The sequence below is a fragment of the Hemiscyllium ocellatum genome, chromosome 1 (genome assembly GCF_020745735.1).
Source record: "Hemiscyllium ocellatum isolate sHemOce1 chromosome 1, sHemOce1.pat.X.cur, whole genome shotgun sequence".
Classification (NCBI taxonomy): Eukaryota; Metazoa; Chordata; class Chondrichthyes; order Orectolobiformes; family Hemiscylliidae; genus Hemiscyllium; species Hemiscyllium ocellatum.
The window spans coordinates 6562720-6590188 of NC_083401.1; the positions used below are offsets into that span (position 1 = coordinate 6562720).

Consider the following 27469-nt stretch of genomic DNA (forward strand, 5'->3'; position numbering starts at 1 on the left):
AGGAGGAAGCGCTGGATGTCATGGAATGCATAAAGGTGGATAAATCCCCAGGACCTGATCAGGTGTACCCGAGAACTCTGTGGGAAGCTAGGGAAGTGATTGCTGGGCCTCTTCCTGATGAAGGGCTCTGGCCCGAAACGTCGAATCTCCTGTTCCTTGGATGCTGCCTGACCTGCTGCGCTTTAACCAGCAACATTTTTTCAGCTCTTGCTGAGATACTTGGATCATCGATTGTCACAGGTGAGGTGCCGGAAGACTGGAGGTTGTTAATGTGGTCCCACTGTTTAAGAAGGGTGGTAAGGACAAGCCAGGGAATTATAGACCAGTGAGCCTGACCTCGGTGGTGGGCAAGTTGTTGGAGGGAATCCTGAGGGACAGAATATACATGTATTTGGAAAGGCAAGGACTGATTAGGGATAGTCAACATGTCTTTGTGGGTGGAAAATCATGTCTCACAAACTTGATTGTGTTATTTGAAGAAGTAACAAAGAGGATTGATGAGGGCAGAGCAGTAGGTGTGATCTATATGGACTTCAGTAAGGCGTTCGACAAGGTTTCCCATGGGAGACTCATTAGCAAGGTTAGATCCCATGGAATACAGGGAGAACTAGCCATTTGGATATAGAACTGGCTCAAAGGTAGAAGACAGAGGATGGTGGTGGAGGGTTGTTTTTCAGACTGGAGGCCTGATCAATGGAGTTCCAGAAGGATTGGTGCTGGGTCCTCTACTTTTGGTCGTTTACATAAATGATTTGGATGCGAGCATAAGAGATACAATTGGTAAGTTTGCAGATGTCACCAAAATCGGAGATGTAGTGGACAGCGAAGAAGATTACCTCAGATTACAACTGGATCCTGACCAGATGGCTGAGAAGTGGCAGATGGTGTTTAATTCCGATAAATGTGAAGTGCTGCATTTTGGGAAAGCAAATCTTAGCAGGACTTATACACTTAATGTAAGGTCCTAGGGAGTGTTGCTGAACAAAGAGACCTTGGAGTGCAGGTTCATAGCTCCTTGAAGGAAGAGTCGCAGGTAGATAGGATAGTGAAGAAGGCTTTCCTTTATTGGTCAGAGTATCGAGTACAGGAGTTGGGAGGTCATGTTGCGGCTGTACAGGACATTGGTTAGGCCACTGTTGGAACATTGTGTGCAATTCTGGTCTCCTTCCTATCGGAAAGATGTTGTGAAACATGAAACGGTTCAGAAAATATTTACAAGGATGTTGCCAAGTTTGGAGGATCTGAGCTATAGGGAGAGGCTGAACAGGCTGGGGCTGTTTTCTCTGGAGCATTGGAGCCTGAGGGTTGACCTTATTGAGGTTTACAAAATAATGACAGATATCGATAAGTTAAATAGACAAAATCTTTTACCTGGGATCTGGAAGTCCAGAACTCGAGGGCATAGGTTTAGGGTGAGTGGGGTAAGATATAAAAAAGACCTAAGGGGCAACCTTTTCACACAGAGGGTGGTATGTGTATGGAATGAGCTGCCAGTGGATGTGATGGAGGCTGGTACAATTGCAACATTTGAAAGGCCTTTGGATGTGTATATGAATAGGAAGGGTTTGGAAGGATGTGGGCCGGGTGCTGGCAGGTGGGACTAGATTGGGTTGGGATATCTGGTCGGAGTGGACAGGTTGGACCGAAGGGTCTGTTTCCGTGCTGTACATCTCTATGACAATGACTCTATTAGTGAAAGTAGTAAAAGAGACTCCAAGAAGAGCCGAGGAGCTGTAGGAGAGTGCACAGCCTAGGCAGGGGCTGGGGGTGGAGTTTGTACCTGATCTCTATAAAGAATTTGCCTCTGTGGGTAAAGGTTACTCAGAAAGAACAGGGGGAGAAGGACATGAAGTTGTAATTTTGAAAGATACAGGTTGTAACTAGTCGCTGATAGTAAGGCATGTGCTCTCTTTCTGATCTGTTACCAGAGAGTGTGATAGTTTGTGGGATAGATGAACACAAATTTAATATTCCCCAATGAAAGATCAGGTTGAAATGCCAACTCAAGACTGGGGAAGTAACAGGGAGGGGTTGACAGAGTGTCAGTTCCAGGAATCCAGTTTGTTCCTGGGAATGATCTGGCAGGATCCAAGGTGGGAGTGACCCCCCTTGTTGTGGAGAAGCCCAAGGAAAACTAAGGAACTGAGGAGTTAAAACAGGAATATCCTGGAATTTTCCCAGACTGTGTGGTAACCAGATCCCACTATCATAAGTCACAACATGAAGTGAAAAGTAGAGAGTAAGATGAAGGAGTTGAGGTTCAGTTAGCGGACACCCTGTTTGATGTAACGGTGCAGGAAAACCCTGACCAGGCAGAGGGTCAGACAGAGGTGTTTACTCCTGGAAGGCTAAGGGACTTGTAACAAACAGCAAGACTAGACGAGAAAAGCTCTAAATATGGATGAGTACTCCATAAAGGAGGCAGAGAATATTCCGGAGGGCTATTATCTAAAAGATAGAATTCTCAGATGGAAATGGAGACCACGGCAGGTTAATGCAGAGGAGAAATGGACGGAAGTGCACCAGATTGTGTTCCCGGTAACATACAGACAGGAGGTGTTATGGGTAGTACATGAACTACCTGTAGGAGCTCACCTAGGGGTACGAAAGACTCAGGCTAAAGTACAAAAATGTTTTTATTGTCTTGGAATGCACAAGGATGTGGTTAACTTTTGCTAGATGTGTCATACATGCCAAGTGGTAGGTAAGCCACAGGCAGTTTTAAAAAAAACAGCCTCTTTGTTGCCAATTCCTACATTTTAAGAACCTTTTATGTGAGTTATGATTGATTGTGTAGGTCCCCTCCCGGGAACTAAAACTGGGAACCAGTAATTGTTCACCATAATGGATATGTTTACCAGATTTCCGGAGGCAATTCCATCACGGAGTATCAAGGCAAAAAGGGTGGGAGAGGAGTTAGCAGCTTTCTTCACACAGTATGGGCTACCCAAAGAAATTCAGTCAGACCAAGGGTCAGATTTTACTGCTGGGCTGTTTAAGGAGGTTATAGATAGCTGAGGTATACAGCACTTTAAATCCAGCGTGTATCATCCTGGATCCCAGGGAGCTTTAGAAAGGTGGCATCCAAACTCAAGGATCATGTTGAGATCATACTGTCAGGATTACCCGAATGATTGGGATAAATGTATCCCATTTGTATTGTTTGCAATTAGAGAAGCCCCAATCAAATCTACTCCGTTCACTCTCATCGAGTTAATATTCAGGCATGAAGTGAGAGGCCCTTTGAAATTATTTAAAGAAAGATTTACAGGACCAAATTCAGAGATCTCATACCTAGATTCTGTATCGGAGGTGAGGGAGAGATTAAATTGAATAGCTGGGTTAGCTAAATAGCACATTAAGAGGGCACAGTGCAGAATGAAGCAGGTGACAGATAAAAGCTCTGAGACCTGCAAGTTTTTGCAAGGGGATAACATGTCAGTACTGTTACCAGTGATAGGAGGTCCCTTCAAAGCCAGGTTTAGTGATCTCTACTAACTCAGAAAGATTATGAACAATCAGCAAAGGCAAAGGACGAAGGATCAGTCCTTAGCAAAGTCAAACTCTAATCTCCAGCATCTGCAGTCCTCACTTTCGCCTATCTCATAAAAATGCCAGATAGAAAAAGAAGGTACTGGGTAGGTCATGTGAATATGCTGAAACGGGATTATACTGGAGAGAAAAAACTGGAGAAACACGTGTTAGTTACTGCTATGCAGAGTGAGGAATAAATTTCAAATGATGTGGATTTTGATGTGCCTCAAAATAGGTTTAAAACATGAAGAAGCCCTTGAGGAGTGGGATAGGTTAGTAAGCTCTCTGTCTCAGGAGCATGAAACGGAGTTGAAAGATTTGTAACTGCAGTATAAGGACATATGTAAGAATCAGATGGGGAGGACTAATGCTATTGTGCCTGAAGTAGTTGTAAGGAATACTGCTCCAATAAAACAACACCCTTATCGGCTTAATCCTTTGAAAGCCAGCCAGGTCCAGATGGAGCTGGAGGCCATGCTCGACCAGGACATCATCGAACCAAACCAGAGCGAGTGGAGTTCGTCGATCATCTTAGTTGCCAAACCAGACAGGACTCAACCAGTCTGGGCGGCATGGTGGGCACAGTGGTTAGCACTACTGTCTCACAGCGCCAGAGATCCAGGTTCAATTCCCGCCTCAGGCGACTGACTGTGTGGAGTTTGCACGTTCTCCCCGTGTCTGTGTGGGTTTCCTCCGGGTGCTCCGGTTTCCTCCCACAATCCAACGATGTGCGGGTCAGGTGAATTGGCCATGCTAAATTGCCCGTAGTGTTAGGTAAGGGGTAAATGTAGGGGTATGGGTGGGTTGCGCTTCGGCGGGTCGATGTGGACTTGTTGGGCCGAAGGGCCTGTTTCCACACTGTAAGTAATCTAATCTAATCTAATCAACGAATCTGTGTGGATTATCGGAATATCAACGCTGTTACAAAATCGGATTCATGTCCAATTCCTGGACTGGAGAACTGCCAAGCCACCAGCATCTGCAGACTGCCCGGAGATTAGCTCTCTTAAAGAAAACATTATCGAGCAGTAAACAGTGAAACAGAAATCTCTAAGAAGAAGAAAAGAAAACCAAGGAAGAAATAATAGAAGATTCGATATCTGACAGGTTTTCAAAATTTGAATTTTTGGTAAACCTTAATCAGAGGTTATATCGGACTAGTATTATGGAAGGGAAGGTAAAAAATAGGTTAGAGGAAGGAGTTGTAAATAGTTGTTAGTTAATTATTTACTGTTGTACTTTAAGAAATAAAGTTGTTGATTTTTACTTTAAATAGTTCCTGGTCTCTCGGATTTTCACAGATTACTGCACGGGGTAAATCTTTTATATGCTGCTGGTTTCAATTAAGCAGCAGGGTTTACCCTGTGTTGTAACAGCCTTCTATGAGGGGAAACATCTCTCATCATTTACACTGTCAAGCCCCTTCAATTCGTATATTTTAAATGAGATTCCTTCTCACTCTTCCAAACTCCAATGAGTAGGGTCCCAGCATGATGAACCTTTTCTGAGATGACAGACCCTCCATACAAGGTGATCATCCTCACAAACCTTCCCTGAACTGCCTGCAATGAAATGTCTTTTTTTCTCCAAAAACAAGGGGACCAAAATTTCTCACAGTACTTCAGATGTTATCTCACCAGCACTGTGCGCAGTTGGAGTAAGACTTCCCTACTCTTATACTCCAACTTGTTGAAATAAGGACCAATATTCCATTGGCCTCCTGATTATCCACTGCACGTGTGTGCTGACTTCCTGTGTTTCTTACACACGTTGACTCAAATGCCTTTGTGTTGCAGCTTTCTGCAGGTTTTCTGTATTTAAATATTGCTGTTCTTGTGTTCTCCCTTCTGAACTGAACTGTGCACTTTGCCCCAATATCCTCCATTTGCCGACTCTTTGTTGATTAGATTAGATTAGATTAGATTACTTACAGTGTGGAAACAGGCCCTTCGGCCCAACAAGTCCACACCGACCCGCCAAAGCGCAACCCACCCATACCCCTACTTTTCCCCTTACCTAACACTATGGGCAATTTAGCATGGCCAATTCACCTGACCCACGCATCTTTGGACTGTGGGAGGAAACCGGAGCACCCAGAGGAAACCCACGCAGACACGGGGAGAACGTGCAAACTCCACACAGTCAGTCACCTGAGTCGGGAATTGAACCCAGGTCTCTGGCGCTGTGAGGCAGCAGTGCTAACCACTGTGCCATCGTGCCGCCCGTGACTTTCTTAACCTTTTTGTATTTCTCTGTAAACTGTTTTTATCCCTCTCACATTTTGACCTTCCATCTATTTTTGTGGTATTTGTAAATTTTCTCCAATTCGTTGATATAGGTGAAAACAGTTCCAGTTCCAGTTCCAGCGATGATCCTTGGGAAACCCTACTAGTTACAGGCTGTCAACCTGAAAAAGGAATCCCTTATTTTGCTGTTTCCTATCCATGAGGCAATTCTCTCTTCATACCAGTATACTACCTCCAACACTTCTGTGGGCTCTTAATTTGTGACCTAACCTTTTGAGAGTTGCCTTATTAACTCTCAAAGTCTCAACACAACACTTTGAATGGTTCCCCCCATCCACTTTGATGAGATTCCCTCAAAAACTCTCATAAATTAGTCACAATGTGCTTTTCAAGAAGCCACTGACTCAGTTTGATTTTCCAGAATGTTCTGCTAATCGTTCCTTATTGCAGCAAACTTTTTATGAACTGACACGCATGGGGCCAGGACTGGGCCAGTTGATCAAATACGTTTGCTCCCTGAAGCACATTAGTAAACCAGATGGATTTTTCACAACAGATAATGTGGTCACCATTATATGAGCTTTCAATTACAGATTGTTTAAAGTTGGATCTGCCATAATGGGATTTGTACCTGGACCCTCAGAACATTAGCTCAGACTCTGGATTGCTAGTACAGTGATATTATCACAGTGCTAGTGCCTTTTGTAATGGCACCCAGCACTGTTAAATCTCTGAACGTATTCTCTGCCTCTGACTAATTTTGCTGCATGACTAACTTCCACAAATTGGATGAGCAGGCATTATGGGATAGATTGTGTTATGGATCAGCCCAGGCCTCCTCAAAATGTTTCAGGAAAGTAGCCTAGAAACTAACTTTTCTAGTTGTTTTAAGCAGGTGTCAAGTTGATATTCCAGGTGAGATGCAGCTGACCCAAACCACAGCTTTAAACAAAATAATATGCGAACAAAAGAAAACCAAATCTAAAATAACATAACTATATAAGAACCTAGTTGACTCTCTCACAACTTAATGATGCTGTTCCAAATGCTTACAACATATCCATAAACACTCTCTTGGCAAGAAAAATGTTAAGATCAAACACAGTTTCGAACAGGTGAGATGTCAGAAGGGGTGAGAGAGGATCAGCATGAGAATACTTCTTGGGGTCTGTGTTGCTTCTCTGGGTTCCCAGCTAAACCATGACCAGCAACTGCAAACAAAACTGCTTCACTAAAACCAAACCAAACCTTGAAATGGGACAACTGGCTGCTCCCCTTTCATTGTACAAGTGTTGTTTTTTTAAACTTAAAAGCTTCTTCAAGTAGAAAAACCAACACATTTTGGAATCTCTGCCTTTATGACCCCTCTGAAAAAAAAACATGGATAACATAATCTTGTTATAAAAACAGCAGCATCACATTCTCCCCGCACCTTAAAAAAACCCCATCTACATAAGTTGGAATATAAGAGGAATATGTTGATTAGCGATAGTCAACACGGTTTTGTGAAGGGTAGGTTGTGCCTCACAAACCTTATTGTGTTCTTTGAGATGGTGACCAAACAGGTGAATGAGGGTAAAGTGGTTGATGTGGTGTATACAGATTTCAGTAAGGGGTTTGATAAGGTGCCCCATGATAGGCTATTGCAGAAAATACAGAGTCATGTGATTGAATGTGACTTAGCAGTTTGCTTCAGAAATTGGCTAGCTAAAAGAAGACAGGATGGTGGTTGATGGGAAATGATCATCTTGGTGTTCACTTATGAGTGGGGTACCGCAAGGGTCTGTTTCAGGGCCACTGCTGTGTGTCATTTTTATAAATGACCTGGATGAGAGCACCCTAGAAGGATGGGTTAGTAAATTTGCAGATGACATTAAGGTCGGTGGAGTTGTGGATAATGCTAAAGGATGTTGTAGGTTACAGAGGGACACATAAGCTGCAGAGCTGGGCTGAGAGGTGACAAATGGTGGTTAATGTGAAAAAGTGTGAGGTCATTCACTTTGGAAGGAGCAACAGGAATAAAGAGTACTGGGCTAGTGGTAAGATTCTTGGTAGTGTAGATGAGCAGAGAGATCTCGGTGTCCATGTACGTAGATCTCGGAAAGTTGCCACCCAGGTTGATATGGTTGTTAAGAAGGCATACAGTGTGTTAGCTTTTATTGGTGGAGGGGGTGAGTTTCGGAACCATGAGGTTATGCTGCAGCTGTACAAAACTCTGGTGTGGTCACACTTGCATTATTGTTTTCAGTTCTGGTCACTGCATTACAGGAAGGATGTGAAAGCTTTGGAAAGGGCTCAGAGGAGATTTACCAGGATATTGCCTGGTTTGGAGGGAAGGTCTTATGTGAAAAGGTTGAGGGACTTGAGGCTGTTTTCATTAGAGAGCAGAAGGTTGAAGGTGACTTTATTGTGATGCATAAGATAATCAGAGGATCAGATAGGGTGGGCAGTGAGAGCCTCTTTCCTCGGATGGTGATGGGGGCGAGCACGAGGGGGCACAGCTTTAAATTGAGGAGTGATAGGCATAGGACAGATGTCAGAGGTAGTTTCTAGAAGTAGGGGTGTGGAATGTACTGCCTGCAACAGTAGTAGACTCACCAACTTTAAGGGCATTTAAATGGTCATTGGATAAACATATGGATGAAAATGGAATAGTGTAGGATAGACGGACTTCAGATTTGCTCCACAGGTCAGTGTAACATCAAGGGCCAAAAGGCATATACTGTGCTGTGATGTTCTGTGTTCTAATATCCAAAGATAGCTGCATTTTAAAACCCCTGAATCTTACACTGTTAATTCCCCACAACACATAGACATTACATTGACTATAAACATGCACGACTGCATTTTGTTCCAATCTGATTACTCCTGCCACCAAACGTCTTCATTCCTCATCCAAGTCTCAACCATGTGTTGGCAATCTTGTGGTGCCACATGTACAATTTTCAAACTGAATGGCTACAAGAACAAGCTCCACCTAAACAGTCTGGTATTTTCGTCCTTACATTTCTCCACAAACTCCAATGGGTTATGATCAGTGTATCTGATTGTCTCAAATACCTTACTGGTAACATAGAACAATACAGCACAGAACAGGCCCTTCGGCCCTCGGTGTTGTGCTGACCTGTGAACTAATCTAAGCCCATCCCCCTACACTACCCCATCATCATGCATGTGCTTATCCAAGGACTGTTTAAATGCACTTAGTGTGGCTGTCATGGAAATTAAATCAACATGACTCAATTATTAGCAAAAGCAAAGAAAGGAGCTTTATTCTTAATCCTGCAGGATTGGCTCATTACACTAAGCCAGATGCCTCAATGTAAGGAGTACTGAGCATTGTTCAGACACTTGCCTTATACTGTTTCTTATCTCGCTGTCAAGGGCAGAGATGGGAGAGCTCAGGTTGTTATCCTCTCATCTCCTGGTCCTAGACATAACAGTTGTTCAGCTTTCACTGAGTTTAACTATCACAAGGTCGAGTTGAATGTTTACAGAATTCAAACAGAGATAAGCTAATTGCAAACCTTCATCAAAGCATCTTTTACAAAGCTCAGTACAGTATTGAATTGAAGAAAAGCATTCTCTTCTAAATTTCACAGTAAATGGATAATTTTCCATTACAGTGGCTGAGTTAACTGCATTGGCAGGCAGGGCATTCCACACCCTTACCACTCTCTAGTGAAGAACCTGCCTCTAACATCTATCTTCAATCTATCACTCCTCAATTTGCAGCTATGCTCCTTTGTATAAGCAGATGTCATCATCCTCGGAAAAAAGATTTTCACTGTCCATCCTATCTAATCATCTTGTATGTCTCTCTTAAATTCCCTCTTAGCCTTCTTCTTTCCAATGAGAACAGACCCAAGTCTCTCAGCCTTTCCTCATAAGAGGTTCCTTCCAGACCAGGCAACATCCTGGTAAATCTCCTCTGCACCTTTTCCAATGCTTCCACATCCTTCCTGTAATGGGACATCCAGAACCGTACACAATACTCCAAGTGTGGCCACACTAGTGTTTTGTATAGTTACAGCATAATATTGCAGCTCCGGAACTCAATCCCTCTACCAATAAAACCTAATACACTGTATGTTTTCTTAACAGCACTATCCATCTGGGTGGCAACTTTCAGGGATCTATGTTTATGGACTATGATCCCAAGATCCCTCTGTACATCCACACCAACAAGAATCTTTCCATTGACCCAGTACTCTGCCTTCCTGTTATTCTTCCCAAAGTGAACCACCTCACATTTAGCTGCATTGAACTCCATTTGCCACCTCTCAGCCCAATTCTGCAGTTTATCCAGGTCCCCCTGCAACCTGTAACATTCTTCCAAACTGTCCACCACTCCACCAACTTTAGTGTCATCTGCAAACTTACTAACCCATCCACTTATGCCTGTGTCCAAATCGTTTATAAAAATGACAAACAGCAGTGGTCCCAAAACAGATCTGTGTGGCACACCACTAGTAACCGGACTCCAGGCTGAATATTTTCCAACAACCACCACTCGCTGCCTTCTTACAGTAAACCAGTTTCTAATCCAAACCGCTAAATCACCTTCAATATCATACCTCCGCATTTTCTCCAGTAGTCTACATAAGCATTGAAATGTTGTAACACCAACACCAAGCTCAAAGTCTTCTTTTCAACAGTTGAATATTTCTGCTGTTGAATGTTCAATTTCCTGGAGAAATACCTGACAGGTCTTTCTAGCTTCTTGTAATCTTCCTGTAAGAGCATAGCACTGATACCCACATCCCTCACATCGATAGCCACCTTGATTGGCTTTGGATAATTAAGTGTGGCAAATACTGGGCAATAGTTAATTCAGCTTCAGGCTGTCAAATGCCTTCTGACAATTCATTGTCCACTGAAATGTCTTGCTTTTCTTTAGTAATTCAATGAGTGGAGTAGTCACACTAATAAAATCCACTCAATCCCAGGAATACTGCTTGTTTTGTCGATGGTATGGGAAACTCCCCAATTACCTATGGCTTTGCATTCCATGAGGCCATTTGTCTATGGCCCAGGAAGGTATCTTGGGCTTTGGCAAAATCACTTTTCACCAGATTTATCACCAAGCTGCCTCCTGATGTCGATCGAACAATTCTGACAAATGTTCTTTCTCTGTGTGACTAAAAATCGCCAGGTCATCAATATATATAAGACAATTGGATAATCTGGAAATGACCTGATTGGTTGGTCTCTAGCTGGTGCAGTTTTCATGCCAAATGGCATTACTTCAAACTGATAAAGCCCATTCGGCAATACAAAAGGTGAAATTGAATTCATTCGTTGCCAGTATCCTCACAGCAAGTCCTACTTGGAAATAGAAGTTGCTTCTACCACCTTAATCAGAACAGCATCTCCTCTATCTACATCATGGATAATTAGGTTAGTAACTCCCAGCTTATTTCCACACATCTCCCCATGTGATAGCATAACTTTCAGATCATTTCACTTTTTCTTTGGAAGGTAACTCAATAATTTATGACACCAATTGTTGACAACTTCCTCATTGCCCAATTTAATATGAGGAATGTCCAATTCCGAATCCTCTGAACTTGCTTCTTCCCTCTGTGTTGTAACCAATAACACAGTCTCCTTTGGCTTTCCTTCCCTGTCAAAATAGCCTTTGAGGGTATTCACATGACACTCTCTGTGAGTTTTCCTTCTGTCTGGAGTCCTTGTCAAGCAGTTGACTTCACTCAGTCTCCTTTCAACTTGATACAGTCGACTAAACCTTGTTTTTAAAAGATTCACCTATCACTGGAGGAAACACTAACACCTTATCCCCAACAGCAAAATTACGAGTTTTTGATTTCTTCCCTGCTTCCTGTTTCATTGTATGCTACAATACTTTTAAACACTGTCGAGCCAAGTCTCCCACTCTATTTAACTATTCCCTAAACTTTGACATCTAGTCCAAATATGCGGTCTCTAAATCCTAACTTCCAAATTCTCCTTAATCAATTTTAGTGGTTCTCTTACTTCGTGACCAAACTCTAATTCGATTGGATGGAATTTGGTTCATTCATTTGTTGCATCTCAGATCTCAAAAAGCACAAATGGAATTCCCTGATCTCAATCATCTGCATAGTCTTGACTATAAACCCTTAACATGGGCTTCAATGTCTGATGCCACCTTTAAAGAGCTCCCTGTGATTCTGGATGGTATCCAGAAGATTTGAATTGTTTTATTCCTAAATTGTCCATAACTTCCTTGAATAATGTTGATGTGAAGTTTAACTCTTGATCTGATTGTATCTTTGTGGGTAGTCCATATCTCATGAAAAATTTGAATAATTCCTCTATAATCCTTTTAGTTGTGATATTGTGTAATGGAATGGCCTCTGGAAATCTAGTGGACACATCCAACATTGTTAACAAATTTTGATTCCCACTTTTCAGTTGAGGTATGGGTCCTATGCAATCAATTAAGAATCTGGTAAAAGGTTTCTCAAATGCAGGAGTAGATATTAAAGGTACAAGTTTTATTCCTACCTGTGGTTTTCCACGTGTGGCATTCGTATGCTGTCCAGGCCAGTAAAAATGTTTTTGTATTTTAGTTTGACTGTTTCTTAGCTCTAAGTGACCTCCTACTGGTTGTTCATATGCCACTCACAACACCTATGTTCTACAACCCACTGGTAATAACACTCGATAAACTCCTGCCCGTTTCTCATCTGCCTGAAGATGTGGTGGCCTCCATTTCCTCATTCAGAAATCATTTTTAAGGTAGTAGCATTCAGGCACATATTTGGATTTGTCCTCCATGATAGAATATACCTTTTAATACAATGGCTTTAAATTTTCATCTCTCTGCTATAACTCAGTTAATGTATTTGATCTAAAGATATCTACTTTGTCAGCCATTTGCTTCAGTTTTGATCAAACATCTGGTCAAACAGAGTCTTTGCTAATTCTACGTCACCCTTTTTGTCTGTACTCTTTGATCTCTCCTGTTTGAATGGTGACTTTGTGACCTTGTTACCACACAGTTGGGAAAACTCCCAGGATACATGTCCTGCAATAGTTCAGGTGCCTGAGATTCCACTGGCTTTTCAATCACAGGGGGCAGCACTCCCACCGGTGAACCAGCCACATCATGAACAAGGACAAACTGTATTCCTGGAGCTGAGAGTTTGTCCAGCACTCCTACCACAACTTCTCCACTCTTCAATGGACACACTAACCTCACTCTACATAACTGAGCACTTTTTGTCTCACCATGAATTCCTATCACTAATACCTTTTCTGGCACTAGTCCTTCTGTGGTACATATCTCATCTTTCAAGTTCAAAGATTGAGAGGATCCTGTGTCTCTTACGATTGTAACCTCTAATTGCTGCTGCTGGTCTGTGCGAGGAAACTTTACCTTCTTGGTATATGGCTTAGGAAGTTCTGGCACTTCCTGCTGAACCAGCCTCCGACCAGGTTATCCATTCTGGTGCAGCTTTTTAGTCTCCAGTGTGCTCTCCATGACCACTCCAAAAGAATTCCCTGGCTTATCCTGTATTCCTACATCTGGCTTCCCAGTGCTTTTGCTAACTCACCAACACTGTGATTTCATGAACACACTGGAGCTTTGTAACTTCTCTTTCCCCTTCAAGGATTTCCTGTTTACCCTACAGTAAGCTATGCTTATGATTGTCACTGAGATCGAGCTTTCCCATGCCACCTCAGGATTCCTTTTTCCCCCAATTTCTATCCCTCATGGATTGAAATTGATTTTGGAAGCCAAACTTTGGATTTACGAACCAACTCAAAATCATCAGCCATTTCAGCCACTGACCTTGCCGTTGTAACTCTCTGCTCTTTTATGTGAGTTCTCACTACTTTAGGAAGTGAATTTTTGAACTCCCCCAAAATAATCATCTAAGAATGTCATAGGTTTGCTGTATTTTTAATGCCCTCATCCACCTATTACTTTGTTTGATCCTGTCAAACTCACTTTATGTTTAACCAGGTGTCTCCTTTAATTCCTGAAATGCTGCCTGTAGGCTTCTGATACAAACACATATGCTTTCTTCATCTCTTCATACTCCCCAGATCCCTCCTCTGATAGTCATGTGAATGCCTCACTACCTCTACATACCAATTTTGTTTGGATCAACAAAACCCACAGTCACTGGCCAATGCATTTGTTTTGCCACCTTTTCAAATGAGATGAAAAAGGCTTCTATGTCCTTCTCATCAAAGTTAGGCAATGCTTGGTTATATTTAAACAGAGCCTCACCGGGCCTGGGGTCACCACGGGTTTGCTCTTCCTCATTCTCTCCCTCACTAAGCTGACATAGAACAGTACAGCACAGTACAGGCCTTCAGTCCTTGATGTTGTGCTGACATTTTATCCTCCCCTAATATCAAGCTAATCTACATACCCAACATTTTACTATTATCCATGTGACTATTCGAGAGTCGCTTAAATGTCTCTACTGTATCTGACTCTGCTACGACTGCTAGCAGTGCATTCCACGCACCCATCACTCTCTGTGTATCAAATCTACCTCTGACATCTTCCCTAAACCTTCCTCCGATCACCTTAGAATTATGTCCTCTTGCAATAGCCACTCTGTTTCCATGCTATACATCTCTGTGACTCTATCCACTCTATCTTTCAACATCTTGTACGCCTCTATCAAGTCACCTCTCATCCTTCTTCGCTCCAATCAGAAAAGCCTTAGCTCCCTCAACCTTTCTTCATAAGACAAGTCCTCCTGTCTAGGAAGCATCCTGGTAAACCTCCTCTGCACCTACTCTAAACCTTCCACATCCTTCCTATAATTACGTAACCAGAACTGAACACAATATTGCAAGTGTGGTCTAATCAGAGTTCTATGGAACTGCATCATAACATTGCAGCTCTTAAACTCAATCCCCTGCTAATGAACGCCAACACATCATGCACCCTCTTAACAACCCCATCAACTTGGGGAGCAACTTGGACATAGACCCCAAAGTCCCTCTGTTCCTCCACTTTGCCAAGAATCTTGCCTTTTACCTTCAGTCTTTATTCCCATCCACTCCTGTCTAAGTGGCAACTTCTGAAATTCAAGTTCTCTCTCTTTCTCCCATTCTTTTGTGTCTCTCTCTCATTTTTTCCCTTTCTTCTGCTCGGGACTTCCTCTCCCCTTTGTTTTGTGCAGCTAAACACCCTCTCTCCTTTTCTTTATCTTCAAACATGGCTCTTCCTTTCTCTTTAATCCCTCACTCATGTTGCCTTAATTGCAACTTGAGTTTTTCTAACTCCACCGCACTTCTCTCTTTCTCGGATATACCCAAGCACTTAACCCACTCCATGATCATTTCAGCTTCCCTTTTGTCCTTGGTTAAGCCCAATTCTAACCTGTTTGATAATTTTAAAATTATATCCTTCCTCTGGCTTTCCAAACTTTCTTGGCAAATTTAGTAAGCATCTTCAAATCCTAGAATATCTTGAACAATGTTAAAAGCCATTTCCAAAGATTCTGAAGGCATTTCCAGCAAGTTCAGAAGCTGAGCTATTGCTGTAATTATCTCTCATTTCTTTACAGATGGAGTCAGCTTCAACTCCAGATTGAGTGACAATTCCAGCAGCTTTTCGGAGTTCACCTTTTGGAAAGCACACAAAGTCACTTCTTCTACCCCAGAAACCTCTTAGTGACTGAAAGAGCTATTGATTTCCCAAACACTGTTTAAACCAACTGAATTCAAAACAGGAGCAAAAGAGACTAACACCTACCACTCACTACCTCCAAGTCCACAACCCCTAATCCCAAATTGGAACGACAGAACAAATCCCACAAACAGCCCCCATCTGTTATGGACTAGGCCAGACGCTTCAGGAAATGTTTCAGGACGGTAGCCCAGGCCCTAACTTGGAGTTGTTTGCAGCAGGTGGAGATGGATCTTCCAGGAGAGATGCAGCTGACCCAACCATTCAGCTTTAAACAAGACAGACTTTATTTAAAATACAAACAAAACAAATCCAAATCTAGAATAACAGAACTATCTGAAAACCCAGTTGACTCTATCATAACTTAATGGTGCTTTTCCAAATGCTTATAACATTGCCATAAACACCCCCCGGTAAAAAAAAATGTTAAGATCAAACACAGTTTCGAACAGGTGAGATGTCAGAAGGGGTGAGAGAGGATCAGCTTGAGAATACTTCTTGGGGTCTGTGTTGCTTCTCTGGGTTCCCAGCTAAACCATGACCAGCAACTGCAAACAAAACTGCTTCACTAAAACCAAACCAAACCTTGAAATGGGACAACTGGCTACTCCCTTTTCATTGTACAAGTGTTGTTTTTTTAAACTTAAAAGCGTCCTCAATGAGAAAAGCCCAGACATATCAGAACCTCTGCCTTTACGCCCCCTTTGAAAAAAACTAAGGACAACATAACTTGTTAAAGGAGCAGCATCGTTACAATTGAATCCATTGCTTCAGCCCTCATCACCAATTCCTTCCAGCCACCTTCTGACTGCCTTGGACTGAACCAAACTTTGATGCTCTGTTTGAGCCTGAACGGAATTTCTGGCCCAACATTCCTTTTAGATTGAAGACTGCTGTCTTTCACCTCTGTCAAGTGACCTGCCTCTGACCGTGCCTCACCCCATACACTGCTGAATCTCCATCCATAGCTACTCCAATGTTTTCCTGGCCCAACTCCCAATTTTGCCCTCTGAAAACAAATAATTTATCTCCTCCCCATATCCTCACACCCATCCAATGCTATTCACTTCTCAACCTTCTGCTCATCGGTCTGTGCAGGTTCTCAGGTTGACAACACTCATTTCCTAACTTTCCTTACTGTTTGCAAAATGATTTCTGGTCCCAGCCCTCCTTATCTCATTTCTTTCAGGTCAGTGGAAGCTGCGGAGTTTGGGAGCTGTTGCCTTTTATTTGATTAGAACAGTAAATGGTGAACTTGGAGTGAGGCCATAAATAACTCCACAGAGGCTGAGATCCCATCGGGAATTCACCGCACATTTCCACAGGCTACTTCCTGACACTGGGCCAGATTCCTTAGTGCCAGGTCTCAGGAAGAGCAGAACTCGCGACCTTTCTGGGTTTTTTTTCACTCCTTTTTTTTTGCTTATCCCCACACTGCTGCCGAACCGTGGTAGTGCTTATTTTTCCCCAGTGCAGATGTGAGACACAGAGAAAGGCATAAGGTGCACAAATCTTTATACAGTTTCCACCATCAGGAAGAAAAGAAACACCGAAGTGGCCAGTGACAAGCAGTGCCGCCTTCCTGTTGATAACTTGTGGCTCAGTGGGAATCATTCCCAATGGGGCATAGGTTTGCATATCCTGCAATAGGCCTGTCCAATTCAGTTTCCAGTTGACAGTATGGATAGGCCACAATATCTGCATAAAGGTGGATAAATCCCCAGGACCTGATCAGGTATACCCTAGAACTCTGTGGGAAACTAGAGAAGTGATTGCTGGGCCTCTTGCTGAGATACTTATATCATCGATAGTCACAGGTGAGATGCCGGAAGACTGGAGGTTGGCAACCATGGTGCCACTGTTTAAGAAGGGCGGTAAAGACAAGCCAGGAAACTATAGACCAGTGAGCCTGACCTCAGTGGTGGGCAAGTTGTTGGAGGGAATCCTGAGGGACAGGATGTACATGTATTTGGAAAGGCGAGGACTGATTCGGGATAGTTAACATGACTTTGTGCATGGGAAATCATGTCTCACAAACTTGATAAAGTTTTTGGAGGAAGTAACAAAGAGGATTGATGAGAGCAGAGCGGTAGATGTGATCTATATGGACTTCAGTAAGGCGTTCGACAAGGTTCCCCATGAGACACTGATTAGCAAGGTTAGATCTGATGGAATACAGGGAGAACTAACCATTTGGAGACAGAACTGGCTCAAAGGTGGTGGTGGAGGGTTGTTTTTCAGACTGGAGGCCTGTGATCAGGGGAGTGCCACAAGGATCGGTGCTGGGTCCTCTACTTCTTGTCATTTACATAAATGATTTGGATGCGAGCATCAGAGGTACAGTTGGTAAGTTTGTAGATGACACCAAAATTGGAGGTGTAGTGGACAGCGAAGAGGGTCACCTCAGGTTACAACAGGATCTTGACCAGATGGGCCAATGGGCTGAGAATTGGCAGATGGAGTTTAATTCAGATAAATGTGAGGTGCTGCATTTTTGGAAAGCAAATCTTAGCAGGACTTATACACTTAATGGTAAGGTCCTATGGAGTGTTGTTGAACAAAGAGACCTTGGAGTGCAGGTTCACAGCTCCTTGAAAGTGGAGTCGCACATAGATAAGATAGTGAAGATGATGTTTGGTATGCTTTCCTTTATTGGTCAGAGTATTGAGTACAGGAGATGGGAGGTCATGTTGCAGCTGCACAGAACATTGGTTAGGCCACTGTTGGAATATTGCATGCAATTCTGGTCTCCTTCCTATCGGAAAGATGCTGTGAAACTTGAGAGGGTTCAGAAAAGATTTACAAGGATGTTGTCAGGGTTGTAGGATTTGAGCTATAGGGAGAGGCTGAACAGGCTGGGGCTGTTTTCCCTGGAGCATCGGAGGCTGAGGGTTGACCTTATAGAGGTTTACAAAATTATGAGCAGCATGGATAGGATAAATAGGCAAAGTCTTTTCCCTGGGTCGGTGAGTCCAAAACTAGAGGGCATAGGTTTAGGGTGAGAGAGGAAATATATAAAAAAGACCTACGGATAACTTTTTCACACAGAGGGTGGTACGTGTATGGAATGAGTTGCCAGAGGATGTGGTGGAGGCTGGTACAATTACAACATTTAAGAGGCAGTTGGATGCGTATATGAATAGGAAGGGTTTGGAGGGATATGGGCTGGGTGCTGGCAGGTGGGACTAGATTGGGTTGGGATATCTGGTCGGCATGGACAGGTTGTTTCCATGCTGTACATCTCTTTGACTCTATGACTCTATATCCTCTTGTCCACAACATTCTGTAGTCAGTGCACTCACATAAAGCAAAAAGTCAGCATCTGTAACATCTGGACCATTGGTTAACCCTGCAGAGCTACAGGATTTTCTACTTTCACTACACACCCTGCATTGCTGACTTTCCTGTTTATATCTGTCAGCCAGGGCTCTGTGATTGGACCAGATTAGCTGCCACAATCAGGGAACCCTTATTCTATGCTGTCCACCCAGCTGACTGCGTTACAGTCACTACCACCAAGCTGACCATGTTATAGTCACCAAAACGTCAATGCTGAGGGAGATTTTTCCATACAGAAATACTGAGGTGCACAATCAGAACTGATTTAACCGATTGTGAAAACTGACTGGTATGGTGAAGCAACCTGAGTTTGAGGACACATACCGGTGAGGAACACAAAGAAAACACTAAGAAAAGTGACCAAAAGCCTCAGCACAATAAAAAACTGAAAAGATTACCTTTGACTGTTCTAGTCATAGGCCCACTGTCAATGCTGCCACCTGGACCCTTGGTTTTACAAAATGGAGGAGCCCAGCCAACATCACAGTGACAGTTACCTCTGTTGTTGCAAACCTGAAACAATGAAAGATTTTAAAATCACCTGGAAAATGGTGTCCAGTGTAAATCCAAATATAAACTGCAGTCATATCTATAGTTGTCAGAGGACAGTCTGCAGAACTGCAGATTCCTTCAGGCAAGCCACTGGCTAACATCCACCCACTATATTCATCCACTGTGAACATTGTTCATGGGAGAATGCATGCTTTCATAAACAGGGGTAAAATGTGGCTGTTTCATGCAGGTGGGAACTCTGCAGACAAAAACAGAAAAATTGCATTTTTCACCATCAGCATTTGTAGGTAAGGTTGATGCTGTAATAATATGAGATTTTTCTTTCATAAAAGTCTGTACAATGTGTTAGTGTGCTGGGAACTTAAAAGGACAGAACCAAGTGAGAAGTAAATGGAAATAATCCAGACTAAGGTTGTCAGATTCACGTGTAAAAGCTTGTGGATGGTTGTACTTATAGAAGCAAAAACGTGATGTACTTTTAAAGGACATGCTGAAGATGTTATCGCCCTGTTATAGCATGTCTGTGAATGGTATGAAGATCTCACAAGGTCATAGAGTCATGCAGCTTCGAAACAGATCCTTCAGTCCAGTCACTCCACACTGACCGTAGTCCCACACTAAACTAGTCCCACATACCTGCATTTAACCTGTACCACTCTAAACCTTTCCTACTCCTGAACTTGTCAGAATCTTTTATTAAAATATTGTAACTACCTGCATCCACCATTTCTTCTCATAGTTAAATTCACAGACAATCCACCCTCTGTGTGAAAAAACCTACCTCTCAGGTCCCAAAAAAGATGTTTCTCCTTTCACCTTAAAAATATGCCCTCTGGTTTTCAACTCCACCACCTGAGGGAAAAGACATTTGCTGTTCAGCATATCTATACTCCTTATGATTTTATCAATCTTGATAAGGTCGCCCTTCAACCTCTTATGCTCCAGTGAAAGAAGTCCCAGCCCATCCAGCCTCTCCTTATAACACAAATCTTAGGCTGTATGCCTCTATTTATAAATGCAATGATCCAATAACCCTTCTTTACAACTCTTTCAACTTGCCTGGCAACCTTCAGAGAATCAGACACGTGAACCTTGAGGTCCCTCTGCTCCTGCACTCCCCTCAAAGTTGGAGCATTGAGCCTGGATTGACTTGCTGCACTCTCTGCCAGGTGTCTGCACATTTGGCCAACTTGTCAGTGTCCCTCTGCAGTCACTCAGCAACATCCTCACAATTCACTATTCTCCTGAGCTTGGTGCCATCTATAGATGTCAAGATTCTTTCCTCAACGCCATCTCTGAATTGTTTTCATAAATCAGAAGAAGCAAATGTCCCAACACCGATCCCTCAGGGACACTATTTTCAACTACATTCTAATCTGAGAAATGACCATCTCCATCTAACCTCTGTTTCCAATCAAACAAAAACTCAAATTGCTGGAAAAACTCAACAGGTCTGACAGGTGTGGCACCGTATCAAAATGCATAATACGACTGAGCAGGGTCAGTATGGCTTCATGAAGGGAAAACTCTGCCTGACAAAGTAACAAGAATTTGTGGCAAAATTAACAGGCAGCATAAATAAAAGTGAAGTAATGGATGTAATAAATTCAGATTTTCAGACAGCATGTAATAAGGTAGCCCACATTAGGCTACTTAATAAGAGAATAGTGCACCAGTATTGGCATTTTTGCAATAGTCCTAGGCCTTGAGGTCTGGATTCACTGTCACTCAATCATTCTTTCTCTTTTTCCTTTCAGGCACTGTGGTCCAAATTGTATTGATAGCATTCTTGTGAAGTACCTTCGGATGTTTACTCCATTCAACGAGTTATATCAATGCAGTTGATGCGGTTATCCCAATCAACCCCCAAAACATTAATCAGTCTAACAAGGAATAAGAGAAACTAACTTCATACCCCTTTTTTATTGCAGGTGTCGTCACATTCCTTTACTTTAAAGACAGCCAAATCCTTACATTGTGCATAATGACACAGCTGTTAAATAGAAAATAAACAATGGTTGTCAACACAGTGTCAATGTGATAAAGTTTCAAAAATGAGCCGTCTGCATTGTCGAACACTAAAACCCAGTCAAGCTCATAACCATGAAAACGAGAAGCAAGAAATGGTCAAAGGATTCCTCTGGGCTTTTGCATATCCCAAAACATCAGAGCTCTGCATCCAGCTCAACCCCACTTTACTGCACCAACCCACTTTACTGCACCAACCCACTTTGCATCAACTGATTCCTTTAGGTTTCAAAAATCTACTGAGGTCATCTTGAATATTCTCAATGTCTGTGCTTCCTTTGTACTTTGTGGTAGAATATTACAAAGATTCAAAACCTTTATGTGCAGAAATATTCTTTCATATCAGACTGAAATGTCTGTCCCTGATCAGCAGAACGTGATCCTAAATGCATGCCGCGTGGAATACATTGTCAAATTTTCAAAGACTTGGATATATTTAGTGGGATTGCCTCTAATTCTGTAACCCACTGAACTGAGAACTCCTGAGAAATGCTGCCAGCTGAGGAATCACTTGGTGAATCTGCAATTGTTTGTTTTTGTGAAATTCATGTTGGAATGGCAGTTTGGCCAGCTTGGTCAGAGTCAAAAAGTGTGGTGCTGGAAAAGCACAGCCAATCAGGCAGCATCCGAGGAGCAGGAGAGTCAATGTTTCAAGCGTAATCTCTTCATCAGGAATGCCTCTCCTGCTCCTCAGATGCTGCCTGACCTACTGTACTTTTCCAGCACCACACGTTTTGACTCTGATCTCCAGCGTCTACAGTCCTCACTTTCTCCCAGCTTGGTCAGATTTGTGCAATGACAAAAACACAAAATACATGATGGGGAAAGTTAGAGGCAATAAAGAGCAGAGCGGAAAGGTTTTGCAGGAGGAGAAACATTGAATGATGGAGAGATAACAGCAGTGTGAAGAAGATGATATGGCTTTGCCGATTGTATCATCACGGAAATGAGCAGAGGCTCAACAGTGGGATGAAAGAAATGCCATGACAGCAAAGAGGGGAAGTCTGTCAATTATCAAAGAGTTTGATTTACTTTTATGTTAACTGTGAATGTCTTACCTTGTTGTTGCCACACTTGGTTCCTTGATGAACTAAGTCTGGAGTGCTGGCATCAGCTAGGTCAGAAACAATCCCTCTGCAATTATATGTCACACCCTTAAATTTGACAGAACTGACAACAATCTTCACCTGTCCACCTCGGACTGGAAATGCACTCCCACCTTTGCACTGAATTTTCCCACAACGTGTATTCCTGTAAGGCAGACATAAGTAACTTGGAGCTTCTACATTCTCAATTTTATGCCATCTGTTGTCATTTTACATTAGCTTATTGGAGGTGAACATCTTTGGCAATGTCTAATATTTACTGTCAATCTCTAAGTGCTCTCAACAAGGTGGTAGTGAGCAACATTGCTGAGCTTCTCAAATTCTAACAGTGCTGATAACAAGGGAATTCCAAAGTTTTGACCAAAACCAATGAAGGAAGGTCAATGTAGTTCCATTTCAGGAAGGTGTGTGATGTGGAGAGCGTAATGATTCTAACAAGGTGCACATCATAGAATGTCAATTCCCTGATTGGTGCTGCTAATTTGACCCAATCAGGGAGGCCTGGTTGCAGATAAAAAAATGTAGTTAGTGCCCGGGTGTCTTTGGAGAAGGAGCACGCGGTGTCCACCAACACCCTGGAGTTGTTCAGGGAGAGGTGGGCGCCGCAGGGAGTGGAGTGCATCATTTCCCCCTCCAACTCTATTTTGATTTAGTCCCTGCCCTCCCCTTCACTGTTTTGATCACACAGCATTGCCCTTTGATGTGAAGGGCACTGCTCATCACTGGCCACTCGGGTGTTTTCCTACTTTTCCTGGTGGTGGAAATTGAATAAAGATTTGTACACCTTGTCTCTCACTGTGTCTCACACCTGCGCACACACACACCATGGGTGCTGGGGATAAAAATAATAAGCACTACCGCAGTTAGGCGATAGTGTGGGGGTAAACAAAAAAAAAAGAGAGGAAAAAAAAAATGTAGTTAGTGCCCGGGTGTCTTTGGAGAAGGAGCACGCGGTGTCCACCAACACCCTGGAGTTGTTCAGGGAGAGGTTAGCACCGCAGGGAGTGGAGTGCATCATTTCCCCCTCCAACGCTATTTTGATCTAGTCCCTGCCCTCCCCTTCACTGTTTGTTCACACAGCATTGCCAAGAAAAAAAAAACAAACATGGGGCCCTTTGATGTGAAGGGCACTGCTTGTCACAGGCCACTCGGGTGTTTTCCTACTTTTCCTGGTGGTGGATATTGAATAAAGATTTGTGCACTTTGCGTCTCTCACTGTGTCTCACAACTACACACACACACACCATGGGTGCTAAAAAAGAAAAAAAAAAAAAGAAGAAAAAACAAAATAAATAAACAGGAGTTTCTCCCCTTCAAAGAAAAACAAATGTAGTTAGTGCCCGGGTGTCTTTGGAGAAGGAGCACGCGGTGTCCACCAACAACCTGGAGTTGTTCAGGGAGAGGTGGGCGCCGCAGGGAGTGGAGGGCATCATTTCCCCCTCCAACTCTATTTTGATTTAGTCCCTGCCCTCCCCTTCACTGTTTGTTCACACGGCATTGCCCTTTGATGTGAAGGGCACTGCTTGTCACAGGCCACTCGGGTGTTTTCCTACTTTTCCTGGTGGTGGAAATTGAATAAAGATTTGTACACCTTGTCTCTCACTGTGTCTCACACCTAAGAAAAAAAAAGAAAAAAAAAACAAAAAAAGAAAGAAAAAAAATAAAAAGGGGAGTGTCTGATCACAAAAAAAGAAAAAACAGAAAAACAAATGTAGTTAGTGCCCGGGTGTCTTTGGAGAAGGAGCACGTGGTGTCCACCAACACCCTGGAGTTGTTCAGGGAGAGGTGGGCGCCGCAGGGGGTGGAGTGCATCATTTCCCCCTCCAACTCTATTTTTATCTAGTCCCTGCCCTCCCCTTCACTGTTTGTTCACACAGCATTGCCCTTTGATGTGAAGGGCACTGCTTGTCATAGGCCACTCGGGTGTTTTCCTACTTTTCCTGGTGGTGGATATTGAATAAAGATTTGTGCACTTTGCGTCTCTCACTGTATCTCACAAATACACACCACACCATGGGTGCTGGGGAAAATAAGCACTACCGCTGTTAGGCGGTAGTGTGGGGTTAAAAAAAGAAGAAAAAGAAAAGAAAAAAAGAAAAAATAGAAAAAAGAAAAGAAAGAAAAAAAATCTAACAAAGACACCTCCCTCGAGCTCTTTGGGGTGAAGTGGGCACCGCAGGGAGTGGAGTGTTTTACTTCCCTCTCCAATAGTATTCGGATTTAGTCCCTGCCCTCCCCTTCACTGTTTGATCACACAGCATTGCCCTTTGATGTGAAGGGCACTGCCTGTCACTGGCCACCCGGGTGTTTTCCTATTTTTCCTGGTGGTGGATATCGAATAAACATTTGTACACTTTGTGTCTCACACCTGCACACACACAACATGGGTGCTGGGAGAAAAATAAGCACTACCGCAGTTAGGCGGTAGTGTGGGAGATAATATAAAAAAAAACAAAAAAAAAGAAAAAAATGTAGTTAGGGCCCGGGTGTCCTTGGAGAAGGAGCACGTGGTGTCCACCAACACCCTGGAGTTGTTCAGGGAGAGGTGGGCGCCGCAGGGAGTGGAGTGCATCATTTCCCCCTCCAACTCTATTTTGATCTAGTCCCTGCCCTCCCCTTCACTGTTTTGATCACACAGCATTGCCCTTTGATGTGAAGGGCACTGCTTGTCACAGGCCACTCGGGTGTTTTCCTACTTTTCCTGGTGGTGGAAATTGAATAAAGATTTGTACACCTTGTCTCTCACTGTGTCTCACAGCTGCACACACACACCGCGGGTGCTGGGGATAAAAATAATAAAAAAAAATATAACCAGGAGAAGCATTGCCCTTTGATGTGAAGGGCATTGCTTGTCACTGGCCACTCGGGAGCTTCCTTTTTTCCCAGTGGTGGAAGTTGAGTAAAGATTTGTACACCTGTTGTTAAAAAAAATTTTTTTTAAATTTCAAAAAAATAAACAGGAGATGTCACAGGCAAAAAAAAATGTAGTTAGGGCCCGGGTGTCTTTGGAGAAGGAGCACGCGGTGTCCACCAACACCCTGGAGTTGTTCAGGGAGAGGTGGGCACCGCAGGGAGTGGAGTGCATCATTTCCCCCTCCAACTCTATTTTGATTTAGTCCCTGCCCTCCCCTTCACTGTTTGTTCACACGGCATTGCCCTTTGATGTGAAGGGCACTGCTTGTCACAGGCCACTCGGGTGTTTTGCCTGTTAAGAGTTGGACCAGTGGCAGTGTTGTGCCTGTGGGAGAAGAGAGAAGAGAGAAGAGAGAAGAACAAGGAGGTGAGAGCTTTGTGCTCTGGGCCTAGTGTTTGAGCTGACCTGGGGCCCACTCCCACTGCTGGTCTCTGGGACCCCGCCTGGGCCTGCCACCACCACTGCAGCCTGGGAATCGCCTGAGGCCCCTTCCCACAACCTCCTCCACTGGTGTGACCTGAGGCCTACCTCCACTGCTGGGACCAAGGGCCAGCCTGGGACTCGCCAGAGGCCTGCCTCAACTTCTGCTGCAGCCAGAGGCCTGCCTCCACCACCGCAGCCTGGGACTTGCCTGGGAGTCCCTCCCCAACTGAGGGCCTGCCTGGGACTCGCCAGAGGCCTGCCTCCACCACCGCAGCCTGGGACTCGCCTGAGGCCACTCCCCACAGCCTCCACCACTGCTGTGACCTGAGGCCCACCTCCACCGCTGCTGCCCAGGACTTAATTTGGGGCTGCCTGGGACTTGTCTTGGGGACCCCCCCAACAGGCCTGCCCCCAACACTGCAATTGAGGGCCTGCCGAGGACTTGCCTGAGGCCTGCCTACACCACCGCTGCCCAGGACTCGCCTCGGGTGACTGGCCTCGGGCACCTCCCCAAGGACTCCATTACTACTACTGCCAGAGGCCCACCTCCACCGCTGCTGCCAGGGGCCGACGGAGTATGGCGAGCCCGAAGGTCGCAGGGCCCAGCCGGACCTACGCCGGGGTAGCCGCTGCCTTAGGCTCGGCTGCCCCAACCCCGGCCGCAACCGCATCCCCCTTCAGGCACCTGACCAAACGCATGGGGGTCAAGGCCTATCCCCATCCCAACATGACCATCGAGGCCTGCAGTAAGGCCATGGCTGGTGTGGTCGGCCCACTGGCCATCGTCACTGCGGCCTGCATGTACGGGAAGGCCGTATTCTTTCTTAAGACCGAGCAGGCGGTCCACCTGGCCGTGGAGAGGGGGCTCACTGTGGGCGGGACATATTTGCCAGTCGACCCTTTGGAGGTCACGGCCCAGAGAGTCGTGATCTCCAACGTCCCGCCCTTCATTGCCAACGAGCTCCTTCTTCCCCACCTCAACACCTTGGGGGAGATCCGGTCAGGTGTTCAACCGCTCCTGCTCGGTCTTAAGGACCCCACCCTCCGTCATGTATACTCCTTCCGACGCCAGGTATTCATTTGCCTGGCCCGGGAGGAGGTCACGGAGGGGTCCTTCACCATCCTCCACGAGGGCGCGGCCTACCGCGCCTTCTGGACGGCGGACGGCGTGCGGTGCCACCTGTGCCACGAGGTGGGGCATATTAGAAAAAACTGCCCCACCCAGAAAGCTGCCCAGCCCACACCAACGGCTGCGGGTGGTGCCGCCGCACCCATTCCCCCTCCCCCAAAGCCAACACCACAAGCCCCGACCTCGGGGGCTAGGCCGGAGGCTTCCAATACCTCAGCCTCTGGCAGGGAGGGGGGTGAGCGTCCGACCGGACAGAAGGCGCCCAGAAAGACGCTACGCGTCAAGCCCGCCCACGGGGAAACCACCCTATCCCCATCCCCTTCCCCATCCCCTCCACGTAGCCCACGACCTGCCCCGCCCCGGCACGACAATGCCCCTGCGGCCGTGCCAGCGTCGCCCCGGCGCGGGAACCCTGACCCCCGAACCCCCAAACCCGTACCTGATCCTGGTCCCACTGACCCCGACCCCGACCCCAACCCCCACCCAACCCCCACCCCAACCCCCACCTCGTTAAGGAAACTCCTGGGGCTTCAACCCCTCCTCCAGAAACTGAGCCCCGCCCCACCCCACCCC

The 27469-nt window shown here is 44.6% G+C and overlaps 1 long non-coding RNA gene across 3 annotated transcripts in view; it reads right to left on the minus strand.

Annotated features, from left to right (window-relative positions):
* Positions 1 to 27469, minus strand: part of LOC132817455 (uncharacterized) — a 63054-nt gene that overhangs the window by 17721 nt on the left and 17864 nt on the right. The window contains exons 2-4 of one of the 3 annotated variants that reach the window (XR_009644885.1): positions 22383 to 22575; positions 21212 to 21289; positions 19182 to 19296 (exon numbers count right to left, since the gene is read on the minus strand). This is a non-coding gene — a long non-coding RNA (uncharacterized LOC132817455). Of the gene's footprint in view, positions 1 to 19181; positions 19297 to 19324; positions 19433 to 20077; positions 20227 to 21211; positions 21290 to 22382; positions 22576 to 27469 lie in introns of those variants that run through there. The other 2 variants (XR_009644886.1, XR_009644884.1) reach the window with 2 other exon arrangements.